Source organism: Apium graveolens, chromosome 1 (genome assembly GCF_009905375.1).
Source record: "Apium graveolens cultivar Ventura chromosome 1, ASM990537v1, whole genome shotgun sequence".
Lineage (NCBI taxonomy): Eukaryota > Viridiplantae > Streptophyta > Magnoliopsida > Apiales > Apiaceae > Apium > Apium graveolens.
In genome coordinates this window covers 66,387,988-66,408,751 of record NC_133647.1, presented here as the reverse complement: position 1 = coordinate 66,408,751, position 20,764 = coordinate 66,387,988, and the positions used below count along the sequence as shown (strand labels likewise).

The window sequence follows — 20,764 nt, the reverse complement described above, 5'->3', positions numbered from 1 at the left end:
AATAGCTGATTTGAAAAAGGGGCTTCTATCCCACATTTCAGCCTATCCATGACATGATATCTGTAAACCCAGATGTGCCTATATAGCTTATTTGGGCTTGTGATCGAAACTCTGGAAACAGGATGCTAAAGCCCTTCCCTGCAATTATTTACTTTCTTTTATAGCCCAGAAAGGCCCTTATCAAAGCAAACCCCCTTTATTAGTTGGAAACGAATTCATGATTTCAATCCTTCTTGCTCTTTCCATTCTTATCGGGCGGTATTTTACCCATTTCTTGGGTAAAGTCTCCCAACTATATTTGAAAATAAATTGGTTATATTTAACTTATCTACTTAGAGTGTGTTGGCAAGTTATCATCAAGCCTGTAACATATTCCTAATAGTATGGAATTCCATTCACCCGACTTGCCCAAAATTCTTTTAAATGGATTTCTTGGTTTCTGGGATGCTGTCACGTGAAGGAGTACCTACCAACCATCAAACTCTTCCATCATCTTTTTAAAATCAATAAATCTACCAACTTTCCTCTCTATGAATTTACTTTCAATATGAATGAGTGTAGGTTTCCAGCTGATGCCAAGAAGTCCACGGTCTTTCTGTTAAATTCTCTCCGGGGATGGCATCAGGAGTTTATCTTTGTCTGGGGTGGGGACCTAGAGTATATGCAATTACAAAAGTATATAGTTAAAAAGACACGTTCCCTACCCAGCGGCTCGAGGGAGATGCTTTTGCGAAGATGTATGACTTCTATGGGGCCCTTGGTTAGCAGTGGACCCAAAATAATTTTTTGTGCGACACAACACTGTATAATGCAGGATGTAAGTTTTTTCTCTCTTGGAGGGTTTTTCTGTTTGCATCTCCTCATATTATTTATCTTTATGTTTCCTGGGATCTCTATTATTTTTTACTTTTGTTCCTTTGTGTAGGTATCCCTGTTTTGAATCCATTTCATCAGGAAATGTCGAACCAATTCAAGGACTTGGCTAGAACATTCAAGAGAATTGGGGGAAGCAACAGTTTGATTCGGGAAAGGGCCGGAAGAAGGCCGATGCTTGTAGTAGTTCCAACCTCCGGGGCACAGGTGCTTCTAGGTCCGTTGTGCATCCAGTTGCTCCGCAAATGGAGCCTCCCATGGTTGTTATTATTATCGGGAGTATTGATGTTGGGGATGATGAGGAGGTTGGGGAACTGAATACTCGAAAGCTGAAGGCTTTTGATGGAGGGGCAAGTGGATCCATGACTCCGCAAAAAAGGAGGTTGGCATTTTACCCATGAAGGAGGAGAGTAGGCGTCTGGTTGAGACTGATGCTATAAAGGATCTTCTGGCTATGCTGGAGGTTGATGATCGTCGAACAAAAATGTTCCACAACTATGAATCTCTAACGGATTTCTATTAGTATGCTGGGGAGGATGTTGAGACTTTTCTCGATAATCAAGTTCTTGTTGTGTTAGAGGTGTGTAAATTTGCACTTATATTTATTTGTACTTGGTTATACTGTACTTGTGTTTATTGTTTGGTCTTTTATTTCAGGCTAACACGCGCATCTTGGGTTGTGCCACCATCATTACAAATTATAAGGCAAAGTGTGACGATGCCAAGGCTGTTGTCAAGGATTTGCGGAAGGTCCGGGCTGATTTCAAGGCTTATAGTGATGCCAAGGAATGGAATCTGGGGAGCAGAAGAAGGAACTTGCTGAAGCGGCGAAAGCCCGTGATGAGGATACTTTAGAGGTCAGAGCCCTTCATGAGCAGGTTGCAGAGCTAAAGAGGGAACTCGATGCCAAGCCCCGACAGAAAGACATGCTGAACGCCTTCAGTGGTACACCAGCTTATTATGAAGAGCTCAATAACAAGATCTTTGAAAAGGTGACAATATGTTGGGAGATTTCATCTGCTTATTTGGTTAAGAACCCAAGATGAGATATGGATGGGTTTGTGGAGTTGTATCTGGCTGAAGAGCTCTGTCTCGAGAATGCTAAGGCCTGCGAAGCAGGAACTTCCATGCCTCTCGGATCCGGGGACCAGCACCCCCCCCCCCCGAGCATGAAAAGGAAAAGACTCCTCCAACTGCTCCTCCCCAGAATTCGGATCCCCAGTGATTGGTCTTTGTGATTTTGTAATTTCTTTTTTAATCGTGTCTTTCAGAACCAAACATGTTGGCTTTTATGGATGTTTATTTGGATACTGGTTGTTGATTTGTTCCGGGGTTGGTTTACACTGGACGTTTGTTTAATGAATGGCTTTCTATTTTGTATTTTGCCTTTCATATTTGTTTTTTCTTTTAACTTGAATTTTGTTTTAATTTTCTTTGTTGTACCCCAGTATGGGATTTGAAATTAAGACAATGGAAATTTTCTAAGTACATCGGTTATGTACATTCAACCCTGGGTAGGTAATAAAATTTAGGGTTGAGAAATTTTTCTAAGCACACATGGGTATATATAACTGACCGCGGATAGGGGGAATAAAATTTGAGAAAGTTTGTATAAATATCCTTGGGCAGGGGTTAGAATTTTAATGAGAATTTTTTTTAAGTACACATGGGCTGTGTATGATTTTCCCCGGGCAGGGGTTAGAATTTAAATGAGAAATTTTTTTAAGTACACATGTGCAGTGTATGATTACCCCGAGCAGGGGTTAAAATTTAGAGGAGAATTTTTTTTAAGTACATATGGGCTATGTATAATTGTCCCCGGGAAGGGGTTAAAATTTAATTGAGAATTTTTTTCAAGTACACATGGGATATGTACAACTGTCCCTGGGCAGGGGTTAAAATTTAAATGAGAATTTTTTTGAAGTACATATGGATTGTGTATGACTGTCCCCAAGAAGGGGTTAAAATCTAAATGAGAATTTTTTTAAGTACACATGGGTTGTGTACAATTGTCCCTGGGCAGGGGTTAAAATTTAATTGAGAAAATTTTCTAAGTATAAATGGGCTGTGTATAATAATTGTGAAGATAATAATCATGACCTATTATAGGGATGCATTTATTCTAAGCTATGGGATGCTCAGAACATAGAATTTCATTACAACTAGAAATTAGGTATTGATTACATTCTGGGGAGAATAAATACATATTTAAATTTCTTATTTCTATAATAGAAATGATGCAATCTTGCGCACATTATGGAAACTGATAGAATGTTCTTAGGTGAGCCCCATGCCAAGTGTTCGGGATCTCGGTGTCATTCAAATAGCTTAGCTTGTAGGTTCCCAGACGCAATACTGCCTTGACTTTGTATGGTCCCTCCTAGTTAGGCTGCAGCTTCCGTTGGTTTGTTGGATTTGAGGCCTCTGTGTCCCGGAGAACGAGATCACCAACTTCATACTCTCTGATCTTGGCTTTTTTTCGAAGTACAGTTTTGTTTTTTCTTTTTACCTCTCCATTCTCTATACTGCCCGGTCTTTTACTTCGTTCATTAGCTCTAGATTGGTTTTTTAGGCCTTCAGCATTGGACACTTCATCAAAGTTGATGACCCTGTGAAAAGGGGATCCAGTTTCTACTGGGAGTCTAACCTCAAAAGTGTAGGCGATTTTAAAAGAGGTTTCCCCCGTTCCTGTCTTGGGAGTGGTTTTATATGACCACAAGACCTTTGGGAGCTCATCTGGACAAATCTTCATGGATTCTTCCAGCCATTTTTCTAGTCCTCAGAGAATGGTCCTGTCTGTGAATTCTACCTTCCCGTTTCCTTGCGGATATGCTAGAGACGGCCTCTTGTACTTGATGCCGAGCTCTTTAAGAAATGCTTCAAATTCTGAGCCCACGAACTGGGGTCTATTGTCCGAGACCAACAATATCAAGATCCCGAATCTCATTACAGTAGAGTTCATGAACTTTATGCAACCCAGCTGATTAATTGTTTACATAGCCTTTGCTTCTTCCCATTTGGTCATGTAGTCAATGGCTACCAACACATAGCGTAGGTCTCCTTTTGCCCAAGGAAATGGACCCATAATATCTATGCCTCAGAAAACAAAAGGGATTAGGGAAAGAATTGATGCAGGGAAGCTCGGGCTCTACTTATGTACATTGCTGAAGACATTGGTTGCATTTGAGTTCTTCTTGACCTGATTGTACGCAGAAAAGGCATCCATGAAACTTAGCATTACATGTCCCGAAGTCGCGTCGATCAGTTGGTCAATACTGGGAAGAGGGTAGGAGTCTTTTGGGCATGCAGAGATTAAACTTGTTTAATCAACATACATCATCCACTTCTGATTAGGTTTTTTGACCAGCACCACATTTGCTAGCCAATACGGATACTTGATCTCACAAATAACGTCAGCTTTCAGTAGTTTCTCTATTTCCTCATCAATTGCTTGTTGGCGCTCTCGAGCAAAGTTTCTTCTTTTTTGTTTGACCGGCTTCTGTTTGGGGTGAACGTCCAAGCTGTGCATTGCCACAGATTTATCGATCTTGGGCATGTCCTCCGGGCTTCACGTGAATACATCCGCGTATTCTTTTAACATGGCAATTAGTTCCTTCTGAAAGGTCGTTTCCATCCCTCTTCCGATCTTTAACTTCCGGGTGGGGTTCCCGTGATCAAACTTGATATCCATTGTTTATACTGCTGGTTCGACCTTGGTCTTTTCCTTGATTTCAATAAAATTTTGAATCCGGGCATCCGCCTTAGTTACGCTGTATCCAGAATCTTCTATGACGTTGATGTCCAATTTTTCTCTTTTACTAGGGTGTTCCCGGTGCTTCTTCCGGATTTACCCCTTGGGTAGGGACATGGCCTTATTTCTATTCTTAGGCTCCATTTCTGCTATGACCAGGGCTTGCCCATAGCATCTACTTGCCATGTTTCTATCCCTCTTTAGCTCTCCAATTTTTCTCGGAGTTGGAAACTTGAACTTTAGATGAATAGTTGAGGGTATGGCCCGGAGCTTGGTGATGGTGGGTCTCCCTAAGATTATGTTGTACGATATGGCTGCACATATGACATAGAATTTATGACGTGCGAGACCTATTGTGGGGCAGTTCCAAATGTGACAGGAAGATAAATTACTCCTCGGATAGGTATCATGGAATTTCTGAAGCCATAGAGAGGGTCTTCAAGGCAGGGGTCCATATATAGATGGCCTAATTTCATCCTGTTAAGCATGTGCTGTCAACCAGAATCCTCTTTACTTCGTTGTCTCCCATATCTAGGGTCACTACCAGTGTTTAATTATGTTCGAGATCATGTCCCTCATAATCGACATAAGAGAAATATATTGGCTCGTCTTCAAAAGGTCGGATCATCATCATATCACTGTCCATGTCTGGGCTTCGAGGTGGGGAAGTAGTACCTCCAATTATGATGTTGACCATGTGTTTGCCGTTTCTCGGAGCTTTGTCTTTGTCGCTTGGCTTCCTCTGCACGTATTGGTCCATGTTTCCCTTTTTAATTTCATCTTCGATAAATATCTTGAAGGAGAAACAATTCTTAGTTGTGTGCCTGTGTTCTTCATGGTACCCGGAGTGTTTGTCTCTGGATCTGTTCTTCGGAGGTGCAAGAAGGGGTTTCGGGGTGTAGTAAAAGGGCTTGCCTTTAACTTCTCGCAAGATATCAGCACGGGACCTATTAAGAGGTGTCCACTCGAGCTCTGTCTCGGGTTCTCTCTTGCCTCTTGTCTTTCTGTCACTCTTTTCAGATCCTAAATAACCACTTCGGGGTGGGTTCCCTGGGAGTGTTGGATGTAGTTAGACTGTCTGTCAAACTTAAGTCTTTTGTCTCTCCTGTATGATGTGCATCACTCCGGGGACCCATCATTGTGGATCCTTCGGTTCATTTTCATTGATTTCAGGAAATCATTTTCCTTTATGAATTTCGAATCTAGGGCATAGGAAGATGCAAGACTCTGGGGATCTCTCTGGATCACTTCTTAGACATAACCTTCCCAGGAGACCGGGTGGAGGTTTCTCCGGAAGATAATGACGGCCTCCTTTTCTTCCAGGTTCGAGAGTTGGTTGACTGCTTCTTGAAATCTCTTAATGAATTCGGGCAGAGTATTTGCTCCTTTATTGGATGGTTTCCAAGTTGCACATCTGTAGTTCATTCATGCGGTTGGCCCAGAATCTCTTTAGGAATATCTCTCAGAAATCTTTCCACGAGTCTACGCTCCGGGATGGAATTCTGCTAAATCACTTCTGAGATCCCCCCCTTTAGTGTGGATGCAAAGAAATGGCACCGTGTGAGGTCACTATAGTAATAAATGTTTGAGATTTGCTCGAAGTAATTAAGGCGCTCTTCGGGGTCGGCCCGCCCGTCAAAAGAGTCAAAATTAAAGTATTTGAGCCCGGATTCCCGGGGAGTAGATTCCAACTTTTTGATGAACGGGGTGGCTGATGCACCTACTTCTATATGGCCTTCGACTTTTCTTTTCAAGTCACATAGGGCCCGAGCCATTTGTTCTTATTTTGATTCATTTTATGGTTCGGAGTCAAAAGAGACATGAATTTTGTGGGCTTTTTTCTTCAGTTTCGCCTCTTCCTCTTGTATTCTCTTTTCACTTGTTATTTTGGCCTTAGCCTCTTCTTCTCTCTGGATTCGGTCTCGGAGTGACGCTCTTTCAATTCATCCCGGGCATCACTTGTCGGCCTTTTCATATTCTTGGCAATTCGATCAAGAACTAAGCCACGAGTTTCTCCGGAACATTCTTCTTGATCTCCTGGGAGCGTTTCAGGTTCTCTGGGATCATGTTCACAAGTTTTAGGTTCTTCCTGCTAGTTTTTCTCTTTTCACAAGTTCATTTCTGGTTGAATCTGCTCTGGGATCATATTTTTCCAGGGATTTGCGGAGGTTTCGGCGTATTTGTGAGCCGCCTTCTCAATAGTTTCCTTTGGTCTCCTAGTTGGAGTGCCTGAGATGAATTACGGGTTATGGGGAGCCCCACTTCTATTTTTTCAATATCACCATCCCTGGGCGGGATGATGGTCGGCGGAACTGGTACAGAAATGGCGGATTTGCTTCTTTTTTTTGCAGTCATTATTCTCAAGACGAAATGATAAAAATACCACAAACACAATACTATGGATGCTTTTAAAGTACGGATGGTAAGAAAAGTAGATCTGAGAGAATATAAGGGTTAATTTTACCGGGGTGTGAAGTTCCGGTCTCCTGGGTGGAGTTACATGACGAAAATCGATGAGACCACTGAAAGAAGGTTTGACCCCTCCTTTTAGTGCCAAACTCCCTTCTTCCCTGATTTCTTCTCCTTTATAATCAAAAATCGACCTCTGTTTGTGCAAAAATGAAGGCGTGGGGGGTTATGTTGTTGGTTGGGTTCCTGGAAAACAGAACCGGAGGGGGGTGATGTCCCCGCGGCAGTTCCGGCATGAGGATAAGAAAAAGGTTTCTGGAAGAAAAAGGATAGAACATGAGTTATTTGAATATATCTTTGGTGTGTGTATGTGTGTAGAGATTGAAGAAGTACCCCCTAAAACCCCTTTCTTTGGGGCTTTTATAGGCTCCCAAATTAGGGTTTTGGGGGGGTCTATACCTTTTCATCTGGGTCGTTGCTGAATCTTGGTTGGTGTATAATTGAACGGACAAAATGGGAAATCGGGCCTAGTTGTCCCCTTGTTGTTGGGATAACCTGAAATCTTGACACATGGTTAGGGCGAAACACGCGCTAAAATTAAACGCAAGTATACGGGTTCACAAGTAGTATAAGATATAAATCAGATTCGTTCCCACAAAGACTAGTTTAGGTTAAGTTTAGATTATGCACTTATGCAACAATGTATGGTTATCATTCAATGCCAAGACAATAACAAGTTGAGATGTTTATAACTAATATTAAACTAACATGCAATTAACTAAGAATAAAAGTGATTGAATTAACTATATGAGACAAACATAAGATTCTAACTTCATTAAATACTTCATTCAAAGTCATTGTTCTTAATCTTAGCATGCAATGGTGATGACAACTAATCAGATAACACGAAACTAGTAAACGCCAACTTTCGTTGTGCGAATACCCTACTACCAGACATCCACAAAAGAGATAGAAGCTTAATAGACTCCAATTATGTTGATACCCTATATGTCTATAGAATTTGACAACATAAAGGTTTAATGCGCAAGTTATCTATCGTGATTACATAGGGCAAGTAAGATGGTTACAGCTACCTATGAATCATGCATAATAAATACATGAACCTATGCTAGCATGGCAAGTTCTAAATCTCTATATTCATTTTCGCTTCAATAGAGATTAACACGATATCTTATATGTTAGCTACGCACATAAGACGAATAAGCACAACCATTACTAGGATATCAATCAATCACCACACACCAAGATATTGAAACAAATTAACTATAAAAATCCATAAGTAAATCCGTTAGAACCTCACGATAACAATTAGTTAATAACCGAACTCATCATCACCGTGGGTTCTGATGAAAGCATGGTATAATAAACTAAGTCTTTATAAACTAAATAAATAATCAAAGTTCGTAATCAAGAGTAATAGATTCAACATACAAGAAAACTAGCATCCAAGATTGCAACTCAATCAAAGAATCAAAAGTAAAAATAAGCTTTTCTTCTCTTTTGTTGTAATTGTGCTCCTAGGTGTTCTCGCAGTCTTCTCCTTAGTCTCTGTTGTTGTTAAAAATGTCTTTTTATTGAGTATTTATAGGCTTCTAACAGATCTGGGCTTCAAAGTATCAGAATTGTAGTCAAAACAGGATCCTGCAAAAAAACACCGGCGCGGCCGCCCTGCAAAACAGCGCGGGCGCGCTGACTTCCTAACAAACCGGCGCGGCCGCTAGAAAGAGTAGCGCGGCCGCTAGAAAGTGTAGCGCGGCCGCCCTAACCTTCTGGATTTTTGTTCTTTTTCTTGTTTCTTCTGTAACTTGAGTTCCTTCTGTCAAAATTTGGCGATATAATAGTCTACACGAAGCTCTAAGAATGATATTGTAAAAGAATCTAGTTATTCCTTTACAAAGAATAAGCCAACGCCCCTAAGAATTCAATAACTCAAAACAGAGTTTAAATAAATCTCACAAACCAACTCACAAACCGGAAATGTGCGTGTGTGAATGCTTAACAGATATACTTTCGAAACTAGATCAATAACCATAATTATCTCTCATCAAGACAATCACAAGTTTATAAACAGAATAGACGTTAAACACATATTGAGTCGCAACACCTCCTTCCTACTAGAGTTATACAATGATTCACGCTATTATTAAACACATAAAAAAAGATGCTTATTTGATCGTGCAATGAGTGAGGTCCCAAAAAACTTATACAATAATACCAATGTAGCGAGCGTTAGGTCAGTGGATCCCAGACTGTTAAAGCCTTAGTTCACTAGGCACAAAGTCTCCTAGAACTTAATATCTAGAGTATTAAAGAGCTCACTCTTGGTCAATTATGCATAAACATATACTCTTTTTTCTTTTCATTTCTTTTTTTTCTTCTTTTTTCAATGATTTCTGAATGAGTGTGTTTCCCTCTATCTCATTCAACCCTAGACTACTCATAAAAATATGAGCCGGCTACTAGCCATTTGACTCCTAGCCTTATTCACAACTAGCAATGAAATCTAAGTTTTTTTCTCTAGTTTAAAATTCAGTGTTTTTACGTCATTACGAGAATAGAAAAAATTTTAAATATAACCAAGTGATTAAATCTCAACAAATAAACAAGTATGATCATGATCTAGATCAAAAGCAACCTATAAGACTTGTGAATTTTTTTTCTGGGCCTGCAAATCAATTCACTAGACTTAAGCAACCCTCTATTCGTCATCACCACACTCAAATTAGCATCGACTAATCAATCGGAAATAGCTCAACCTAAGGGATCATGATATATGCATGCACATGTAACTATATGAACTCACAAAAAAAACATAAATAAAAATGTCTTATATGAACAATCATGCAAAACTATGAATGAAATACAACAACATGCTACATGAATCTATATGGACACACACAAACTAATCCTTACATTATCACCCCCAAACTTAAAATTTTCAATGTCCTCATTGAAGGTAATAATAAGGATTTTAGGAATACCTAGTTAGCGGGAGGATCACCCTCTTCGGGTGGAGGATCGGGTGGCCTGTAACACCCCCAAATCCGGGTTCGGGGATCCGGGTTGTCACGAGTTCCATTTCCCTTAATAACACCCAATCTTAATAAATAATCAACTACTCTGTACTGTGACCCCACAATAAACACACACACCACAAGTTATAGTCTCAGAGATGAACACTCAAAAAAATAACACAAGTCCTTATATTCCACAATTATAAACCGTTACACCTTAAAAAGGTTCTGAATAAATTTACATATTCCTTGCCATTATTACAATACATATTATACATAAGTCTGGTTCATCAATAGTTGAAAACCTAGCCTATTGGTAGCTCCTACCTCAGCTACGGCGGCATCAACGCTTTCAGAAGACTGCGGAATGTTTTCTAACCGCTTGCGAATCGGGAGCTTGGTCCTGTTCATCTTTTCTATTTGTTGTTGTGTGATGAAAGAAGAAAGCAAGGGTGAGCAGCAAGCCCACCAAAATAATATGTATAATGATTAACAATATATGAGCCTTCTCATAGTACTCATGAAAGTCTTGGTAAAAAAAAATGAACCAAGTTTGATATCTTAATGCGATGAAGTCGCAAAATATTCAGTATATATACATATATACCTTTCAAAATCTTGGAAGTCCTCTTCCATGCATAATATACACAGAGTTCCAGTTTATAATTGTATAAAAATATCGTTGCAAGGTGATCTCATATATCTACCCTTGTCTCAACGTTTTTCTAAAAATCTTTGATATGCATAAGATAATCATTAACTAGATATAAGTTGAAAATATGAAGTTACAAGATACCCCAATATACTTATATCTTATCCAAATATTACTTGAACTACCACCGTTCAAGTTATAATCAGTTCAAAAGTTCATCACATAGATGAGACTACAAGACAAGATTTGAATAGATTCAATCTTTGAATATCATTATAAATAATGATGTTACGAGATACTTCATTAAGTCCTGATATATATATACACCTATATATATACATTTCTTACACTCCTTGAAAACCTCTATTATGAAAATTATAAACAGAGTTGCAATATCCAATGAATTTGGAAAGGAGAAAACCTTGGCATAAACCTGATATCTTGCTGATCAGGCAAAGATACCAATAAGTAACCTTTTCTACTAGTAGATGGACGAATTCCCCACTGGTCATCACCCTGGTCGCAATAGGACCTTATGCTGAACTGCCACTCAGCCACTTACGCATTTGATGGACTCCCACTGAGCCACTTACACTATCATGGACGCCCACTGAGCCCATGTTGCTTATGCCGACTCGATAGATGGACTTACTTCCCGAACTTTGGGTAAGTAATCAATTCATTTACCAAAACTGCAACCTTGTTGCGAATATAAAATACACCACAGAGCCGGATCCCTCTGGTTTTGAGCGAGTATTTAAATCCCCTTTTTAAAAGGAAGATCTTAAATATATAAAAAATGAGTTTTGGGATCCACTCTAACTTTTGAAAATCATTTTAAAGACTCGAAAACACTTTAAAGAGTGTTTGGAATAATGCTGATTTAATAAAGTAAATCAGTCTCAATATAAAAAGAAATATCTGAATATTATTATTTAAATAAAATTCCCATAAAGAATAATTGAGGTAGAAGTTGGAAAACTTATACTTGAAATGAGTATTAAATAACCAAAGATATACTTATACGAAAGTACTATCTTTATTTGAATAATCAAAAATAAGTTTGATTATCGACACCTTATTCTTTAATAAAATAAAGAAAATATCTTAGAAAATAATCGGAGTCATAGATCCTCAAATGAATATTCAAATAATATTCATTAAATAATATAAACTGAGTCATAAGCCCTCGAATGAATACTCGAATGATATTCAAATAATAAAATAAACTGAGTCATAAGCTCTCGAATGAATATTCAAATAATAAAATAAAATGAGTCATAAGCCCTCGAATGAATATTCAAATAATATTCAAATAATAAAATAAACTGAGTCATAAGCCCTCGAATGAATATTCGAAATAATATTCGATTAATAAAATAAAAGGTGTCATAAGTCCTCGGATGAATATTCAAGTAATATTCAATTAAGTAAAATAAAGGTATCGAATAAACCTTATTCGATCAATAGTTTTGAAAACCATATCCATATATATATAAATATATATATATATAATATACTCGGGAACATCGACTCCCGGTTTAGAAATATATTCACCTTTGGGTCCCCTATACTAAGGGTATACGCAACTACTGCTTATTTCTAGCATAGGTATTATGCAACTATAAGCATTGAAATCAACAGATAGATAACCAGATTACGAAACAGACATGCATATATACCATATCAGCATGCTCCAATATATCACAAAAATTGCTAATAACAATCATGCACTTATCACAAGATAATGCATATACATATATTTACATCACAACAACAGTATAACGGGTAGAAAACTTTCCTGAGCGACTGGGGGTTACAAATGGCTCGGGACGAGTCTGGTAACCTATAAACAACATATAAGTTGGAATTAAACCGAAGTCACTTATAAATCTATACTTTAACCAAATTAGACTCTAACGCTCGGTTTGCGCTTACTGATTCTCTTAAGTCACTCGAGTACCCTCGGCTCCACCATTTTTAATAAATTAACCATTACGAGTTTTAAGGCGATTCCTTCGCGAGTGTCTTACCAACTGCCTATTACACTTTACATAAATGTTTCATACTCCAATTTGTCATTTAAGGTCTTTAACCTATGTTTCCAAGTAAGGCGAGGGGTAAAGGTTCGTTCGCGAAACACCGTTACTTAAAACGGTTGTTTCTCCTAAACCGTACATCGGATTCAAGCAAACCACATATCAAAACGAAGCTTGAAACATAACCTATCTAAGCATGGAAGTGGTTAGTTTATAGAAGTGGGTGTTCGGGTCCAACAGTTAATCACAAAACAGTTTATAGAAAATCGGGCATTACGACGGCTATAACCTAACGATTTCCAAAGTTTAAACTACACCAAATCATCACCAATTCAACAACAATCCAACATCCATCAACATCAAACTAAACCCATTCATCTAAGCACTATTATCATCCAAACAAACCAAACTTAAAACTAAGGGTTCAAGAGTTTATACCTTCCTTGGAGAGTGGGTAGTCACTAACAAGCCTCTAGGAACCTTGATCTATGCTTAATCAACCTTAAGCTTTCATGAAAATTAAGAAAATCAAAGTAAGTTACTATTCACTACTATTCATCATCATCTTTGATGAGTGGATTAGCTATGCAAACCATGGAATCTTGATCTTAAACTCATGGTATAACTAAGTTATGAAATATAGGATCCAAGGAAACAAACCTTGTAATTTTCCATGGCCTAGAACTTGAGTTTTGAAAATCTATTTCTTCATTTCTTGAAAAGGCCGAATGGAAGAAGAAAGAAATGGGGGAGAGCTTTTGCTTGCTTGTCTTGCCTTGATATTTGTGCAAAGAATGCATGGTTGTGGTTAATTATTGGCTAAATATCTTCTTTTCACTTGCTTATGTCATTGCTTGCATCACTACTTTGCCACATGTCTCATTCTTGTGGTGTGATGATGTCACCTTGCTTCTAACCACATGTTTTAGCTTATATTAGAAGCTTCCTTCTCATGTTACTTGCATGTGCTTGCCCCTTGGACGTTTATTTGTTTTACGGTTCGCTTAACTCTCTTTCTCGTTGATCATTTGAGGGATCATACCCGGGATCTTATTACTTGGGTTCCCTTAACCTTTCTCAATACATTATATTCCTTTTTATAATCCTCTCTTATAATCCTTGAATTTAAATCCCTTTAATCATGTTACCTTATACTCAATTCTTTCGGTATCTGGTGGATTTTCGAGAAAAATCAAAGTGTTCGGAATTGGATTCTGACGATTTTTACATACACTTATTTACTTTATGGAATACTAATACGATCTTAGAATATCCATAACAGAACCCCTACATAGTGTGGCATGAAAAGTTTTCTCATTCAGCAAAAACACTATTCATAAGGGTTTCAAAAATTTCCAAAAATTGGGGTTATTACAGTCTCCCCTCCTTAAAAGGATTCCGTCCCAGAATCAGATAGAAAATGAATAGGGATACTCTCTTAGCATTACACTTTCTAACTCTCGAGTAAATTTTCCCACATTGTGGTCCTACCACCAAACTCTGCCTAGTTTGATAATCCTTCTCCTAAGCACTTGTTCCTTTTCACTCTATAACCCTTCCTAGTTGCTCCATATAGGTTACGTCTGGTTGCATGTCTATGCACTCATATGCCCCTATTTATCTGGCATCCGAATTACACTTCCATAACATTGATATGTGGAACACGCTATGAACTTACTACATGTTCGGGGGTAGGGCTAGCTCATATGCTAACTTCCCAAAACGTCTTAATATATCCAAGGGTCCAACAATTTGTGGAATTAGCTTTCCTTTCTTTCCGAACCTCATCAATCATTTCCAAGGGATACCTATAACATTTCTAGGTCCCCTATTTCATACTCTTTGTCCTTTCGAGTCAAATCAGCATACCTCTTATGTCCATCTTGGGTTACTACCAGCCGTCCTCTGATTAGATCTATTATATCCATGGCCCTTTGGGCTACTGCGGGTCCGAGCATCTTGCGCTCTACAACTTCATCCTAACATAAGGGAGATCGACATTGTCTTCCCTCAAGGATCTCATAAGGCGACATCTCGATAATGACATATGATCTATTGTCATAAGAAAACTTAATCCGTGTTAAGTGATCATTCCAAATTCTTTCAAGTCTATTGCACAGACTCTTATTATAGCTTTTAGCATTAGAGCTTTTGCTTCTTAATACCTATTCTTTTCCAGCTTGTAATCGCTACTACCTTCCGTTCCTAATATTATACTGGTTATACTTTTGCTTGTTAGCGTTCTATAACCTTTTAATAACCACGTCAACCTTAGTATCACGAATGTGCTTCCATTCTTAATACCACCATAACTTTACTACTCCTTTTTCAGATGTTTCTATTTCCCAAAGTTTGATCAATCATATAGAAGTAAAGGAATTTGTTGAGAGATCACTATGATCATGAACACTTGTTCTATTGCATAGTTAGTACAGAAGGTGGCCAGCCTTTAGTACTTGACAAGCAATTAAACAACATGTGGTATCCTACTAGGCTTTTATCACAAAGATAGATAGTCATTCGGCAATACCTCCCCTTCTGGAAGGGTTGTTCTTCTCAGCTTACATGAAATGAAAAGAAGAGAAAAGAACGAACTGAAGAGAATTGTATATATGAAAAAAAGTATTGCCATAAAATATCTGGCTTGGAATCTACCTCTGAACTATAGAGGTTTGTCATAGGAGAACAAAACATATATGTATTTATATCAACATCAAGTATTATAGCATCGTATTTCACATGCCTAAATATTTTCGCTATCCCGTCCATCATTCTATGGACCCATGCTCTTCCTCGAGCTTATACACAATCACCTTTGAAACTCCCTCGACATTGAAAATCGAATTTGGGATCTCATTCTAGACATCATTGTTACTAGAATTCTATGCTTGCATCGCAACCTTCCTCGTATAGTCATACGACCCTCAATTGATAAGGAGGAATAAATATTCAATAGGTAAATAATCTACCTAATTAGTCTATTCAATGATAACTTATACATCACCATGACCCGATTAGTGGTACTTAATCTCAACATCCATTCCAATACAACTCTCATGGTTGTAATCGACTCATTACTCGCAGAATCATTGCTGCACTACTATGGTCCACCACTGACTTATTGCCGTCATTCACTTTCCATGAAATCTTAATATCTAACCATACGGAGTCCATACATGTAGTATAGAATTCTTCTAAGGAGTTAACATAATCACCATTCATAATTCATGAAGAACACTCCTGATCCTGACATACATACATGACATGAAGCATATAAAATTGCAGAAGAGTTTCAATCAAAGCACCGATAGCAGGTTAATACCATTCTTAATCATATGCCTTCAATAGAAGACTTAACTCAAAGGTTTGTTTGGTCCTTTTTGAAATATGGTCCTGGCTTATTCTCAAGATAGGACCTTCTAAGATAGATAGCCCGCTAATGGCGATTACACGAATTAAACCTTTACCCAACTACTATTACGGTTGAGTATTGCACAGTCATCAGAAGGAATGTCAATCTTCCAAACCATAATACAACCTTCACAGCTTTAACCATCATCACTGTATTCCTTTGGCACAAGCGCCTATAATTATCCTCTTACCTTTAAAGTGTCGGCCACCTCTTTGGCCATAGTAAAATTTCCTTACAGTCAATGTCATTTTAACCACCTCCAAATAAATTTTCTACCTTATTTCAATCACTGATTTTATGAAGATGTTTTCCTTAAAATCTGATGAGTAAAAAAAATATCACCATTTTTCCATAAGTTATTGCCTCAGTCTTTAGAGGTTAATCACTGTCACGACGGACTCTCAATCATACTTAGAACATCTTTTATCCTAGGCCCTAATTGCCCTGAACAATTTCGACCTTTACTGGTTCGATCCATACTTTCTCGTGGTTTAACACGTGCCCCACTTGGCATCATTATAATTACGTCATATTTCCTTTATCAACATTTCTATTCTTGAGAATTTTGAATATTACCTTTCTCCTTGTAAAACCTCTAAGGTTATCCTTGAATCGTTCCTCCTGTATTCCCTAGATACAGGGCATATCAAGATACCATTTATTAATACCAGAATCATTATCTATATACTTCTGAAGAATTTCTCCACTGATTCTTAAAGGTTGTTATTACCTTAATCCTTTCCAATTCATACTGTCAAAACTCATATTATCCCTATTAAGGGTGAAATGCCAACCTTTATGCATTCCCCTAGGATTCATTTTAAGTTACCGATGTTCTATCCTTAATTTCACCTTTAAAAAGGTACATGCATCCTTCCATGGATAAATCAAGTCATATATCCTTGATAAGGGTGTCTTATTCAATCATTCCCACCTCGATAGTATATGCCGAATTTTCACAATAACATCTGTATTCAAAATGAGGTCAATCAATATGGCCTCCAAAAGATAACAACGGTTATCCGCTTTTCTTGCCTAATTTGGTAACGATAACAAGGATGTTCTGGAAGATATTGGTCGTGTTCAACGTGAATTTCTTCTTAATAATTCCTTGTTTACTTTTGTTGTGTATCTCAACAGTCACCTCAAGGTTGGGATATCTCTCATACCTGGCGTCTCCCTTTCTGGGTATCGAGCCACCGGTCTTACATTTCACATTCTTGAAGGTCACTTCCTTCATCCAATTTTCCTACTTTCTTACTTTCTTGTCTCCTTAGTCTATCCGCGTCTTATTATTTATCCTTCGAACTATCTCAAGGTTTCCTTAAATCCTCCCAACTTACTAGGGATAAAATATATGTATCTCTTATGCCTTCACCCAGCAATTTTAACTCATGGTGAATCACCCTCATCCTGACGATTACATACTTTTCTATTTCTATTGCTACGAGTCTTTAGGGTTTCCTCATACCCAATTCCTTTATCATTCCTCAAACTCTATTGCCTTTATATTCCTTTCCACTTCAGTTTCTTTTTAATTTCCTTTCTCCTATCGTTATTTCATGAACCAACACAACATAAGCATTGATTTCAAATATCCCGTCATTCTGGATTCGTGTCCTTAGAACGAATCTTGACAACTTTTACAACTTAGCTTCATAATTCATCATACTCGTCTTCCTTTGTTCTGGCTCTAAAGCTTTTACACTATCTCCATAACCTTGGGAAGTACTTTCCTGAAAACAATTGACTGAACTTAAATCAGTTTATTATAATCTCTTGCTCCGTGCCTTCCTTGGCCTTTCACCAGCGGGTGGTCTCTCTCTTAGGAGGGTAAGTGACAAAAACAGTCTTTTGTGATTCGTCAATCATTCAGAATCTCAAATGATTCCTCTATTTCCTTTAGCCAGGCTCTTACCTCGGCTGGGTCAGCTTGTTCCTTGGAACTCTGAGAGCTTAGCGACTTAAAGGTCCTGAAAGAATTTCCCACTACATTGTTTCCTCAAGGTGGTGGTTGGGGATAATAGTCTAAGTTCTTTTCAGACAGGTCCATGAATTGTCGTATAGGAGTACCGTCTTGAGTCTCCTGTCCTTACTTGACCTTCTGTTTCCTTAGTCTGAACATTCCCTCCTCCTCCCCATAATCGGGGTCATCCTACATATTTTAAATCCTCATTTTCCACTTCGTCATGTTATGGGTTCCTTCTATCTTGATGGCGACCTCCCTGACTATCACGTTCAGGGTTTGCTCTAAATTTTATTCCTCAAACTAGCTTTCATCTAAGATCTCATCTTTAAGCTCTTGAACATTTGGAACCCAAATTCTGTAGGAATACCTCATTATTTCCTTATCATCTTTCTCGGTATTAATCTCTTATCTATTTGTTGGCTCTCTTCCTTCATTCATCACTTTTTCTGGCATAATCTGTTCTTTTCCAATAATTCGGGCTGTATTGCAATCTCAAACAGCTTTTCGGTACCGGCTCCGGTTACTTTCACTTCTATTTCCAATTTCTCAAAATCTCTTATAAATTCTCCCAAAGACATTACAATCTTGAGTCTCTCTTTTTTACTAAGGGTATCAGCCACCACATTGGCTTTCCCCGAATGATAAAGAATCTCCCACTCATCATTCTTGATTAGCTCTAACCGTCTCCTCTGGCGTATGTTGAGCTCTTTCCGCGTGAAAATGTACTAGAGCACTTATGGTTTATGTAAATCTCGCACTTCTATTCATACCAGTAGTGCCTCCAATATTTAGGGCAAAACTATTGCCACGAGCCCAAGCTCATGGGTGGGGATATCGAATTTCATATTACCTCGATTGTCTTGACGTGTACGCGAGTACCTTGTTGTGCTGTATAAGAGCACCCTAATTTCTTATACGAAGCGTCAATACAAATCACAAAATCTTCTTTTCCATCCGGTGCCGTCACCAACCTTAGTTTCAGTTCTTGAAAGCTGTTCTCGTATTTTTCTGTCCATTCGAACTTCTCAGTCTTACGAGTAAGCCGCGTTAAAGGGGGCTACTATCTTTACAAACTTGAACGAACCTCTGGTAGTGACCGGCCAATCCTACCTCTGGTAGTTGCCCTAACCATGGTTATCAATTCCTCAGTGGTCCTTTATTCATTCTTGTCAGGATCCTCCATGGGATCCTCCTCAGCAACTATCCCTTCTAGGACAACATCCTCAACCGCTATATCCTCAATATCAACATTATCCGGTCCTGCATTAGGACGCTCCATCGGATCCACAATCTAATCTCCAATAAGTAATAAAACATCATCGCGTTGTTGTTCCTCAACCTCAGGGTTCGGAGTCCCGCTACCATATACGAGAACGAACTATGATACTATCACGATACTTATAAGGGTTCTCGTAAGGGTTTTAACTGTCAGTGCTACGTTAGGTAGCCCGACTATGAACTTGGCAAGAGTTCTTATTATCTTAGTGAACTTATTATCTTAACGTCACATCATCTCTGAGGTTTATAACGCTTGGCTCTGATACCACTTCTGTAACACCCCCAAATTCGGGGTCGGGGATCCGGGTTGTCATGAGTTCCATTTCCCTTAATAACACCCAATCTTAATAAATAATCAACTACTCTGTACTGTGACCCCACAATAAACACACACACCACAAGTTATAGTCTCAGAGATGAACACTCAAAAAAATAACACAAGTCCTTATATTCCACAATTATAAACCGTTACACCTTAAAAAGGTTCTGAATAAATTTACATATTCCTTGCCATTATTACAATTCATATTATACATAAGTCTGGTTCATCAATAGTTGAAAACCTAGCCTATTGGTAGCTCCTACCTCAGCTACGGCGGCATCAACGCTTTCAGAAGACTGCGGAACGTTTTTTAACCGCTTGCGAATCGGGAGCTTGGTCCTGTTCATCTTTTCTATCTGTTGTTGTGTGATGAAAGAAGAAAGCAAGGGTGAGCAGCAAGCCCACCAAAATAATATGTATAATGATTAACAATATATGAGCCTTCTCATAGTACTCATGAAAGTCTTGGTCAAAAGAAATGAACCAAGTTTGATATCTTAATGCGATGAAGTCGCAAAATATTCAGTATATATACATATATACTTTTCAAAATCTTGGAAGTCCTCTTCCATGCATAATATACACAGAGTTCCAGTTTATAATTGTATAAAAATATCGTTGCAAGGTGATCTCATATATCTACCCTTGTCTCAACGTTTTTCTAAAAATCTTTGATATGCATAAGATAATCATTAACTAGATATAAGTTGAAAATATGAAGTTACAAGATACCCCAATATACTTATATCTTTTCCAAATATTACTTGAACTACCACCGTTCAAGTTATAATCAGTTCAAAAGTTCATCACATAGATGAGACTACAAGACAAGATTTGAATAGATTCAATCTTTGAATATCATTATAAATAATGAAGTTACGAGATACTTCATTAAGTCCCGATATATATATACACCTATATATATACATTTCTTACACTCCTTGAAAACCTCTGTTATGAAAATTATAAACAGAGTTGCAATATCCAATGAATTTGGAAAGGAGAAAACCTTGGCATAAACCTG

General features: G+C 38.2%; 1 long non-coding RNA gene across 1 annotated transcript in view; it reads right to left on the bottom strand.

Moving 5' to 3' along the window:
- Positions 1 to 13,535, bottom strand: part of LOC141724645 (uncharacterized) — a 237,801-nt gene extending 224,266 nt beyond the window's left edge. The window contains exons 1-2 of the long non-coding RNA XR_012576836.1: positions 13,420 to 13,535; positions 13,198 to 13,266 (exon numbers count right to left, since the gene is read on the bottom strand). This is a non-coding gene — a long non-coding RNA (uncharacterized LOC141724645). The remainder of the gene's footprint in view (positions 1 to 13,197; positions 13,267 to 13,419) is intronic.
- Between the last annotated feature and the right edge of the window lie 7,229 nt (positions 13,536 to 20,764).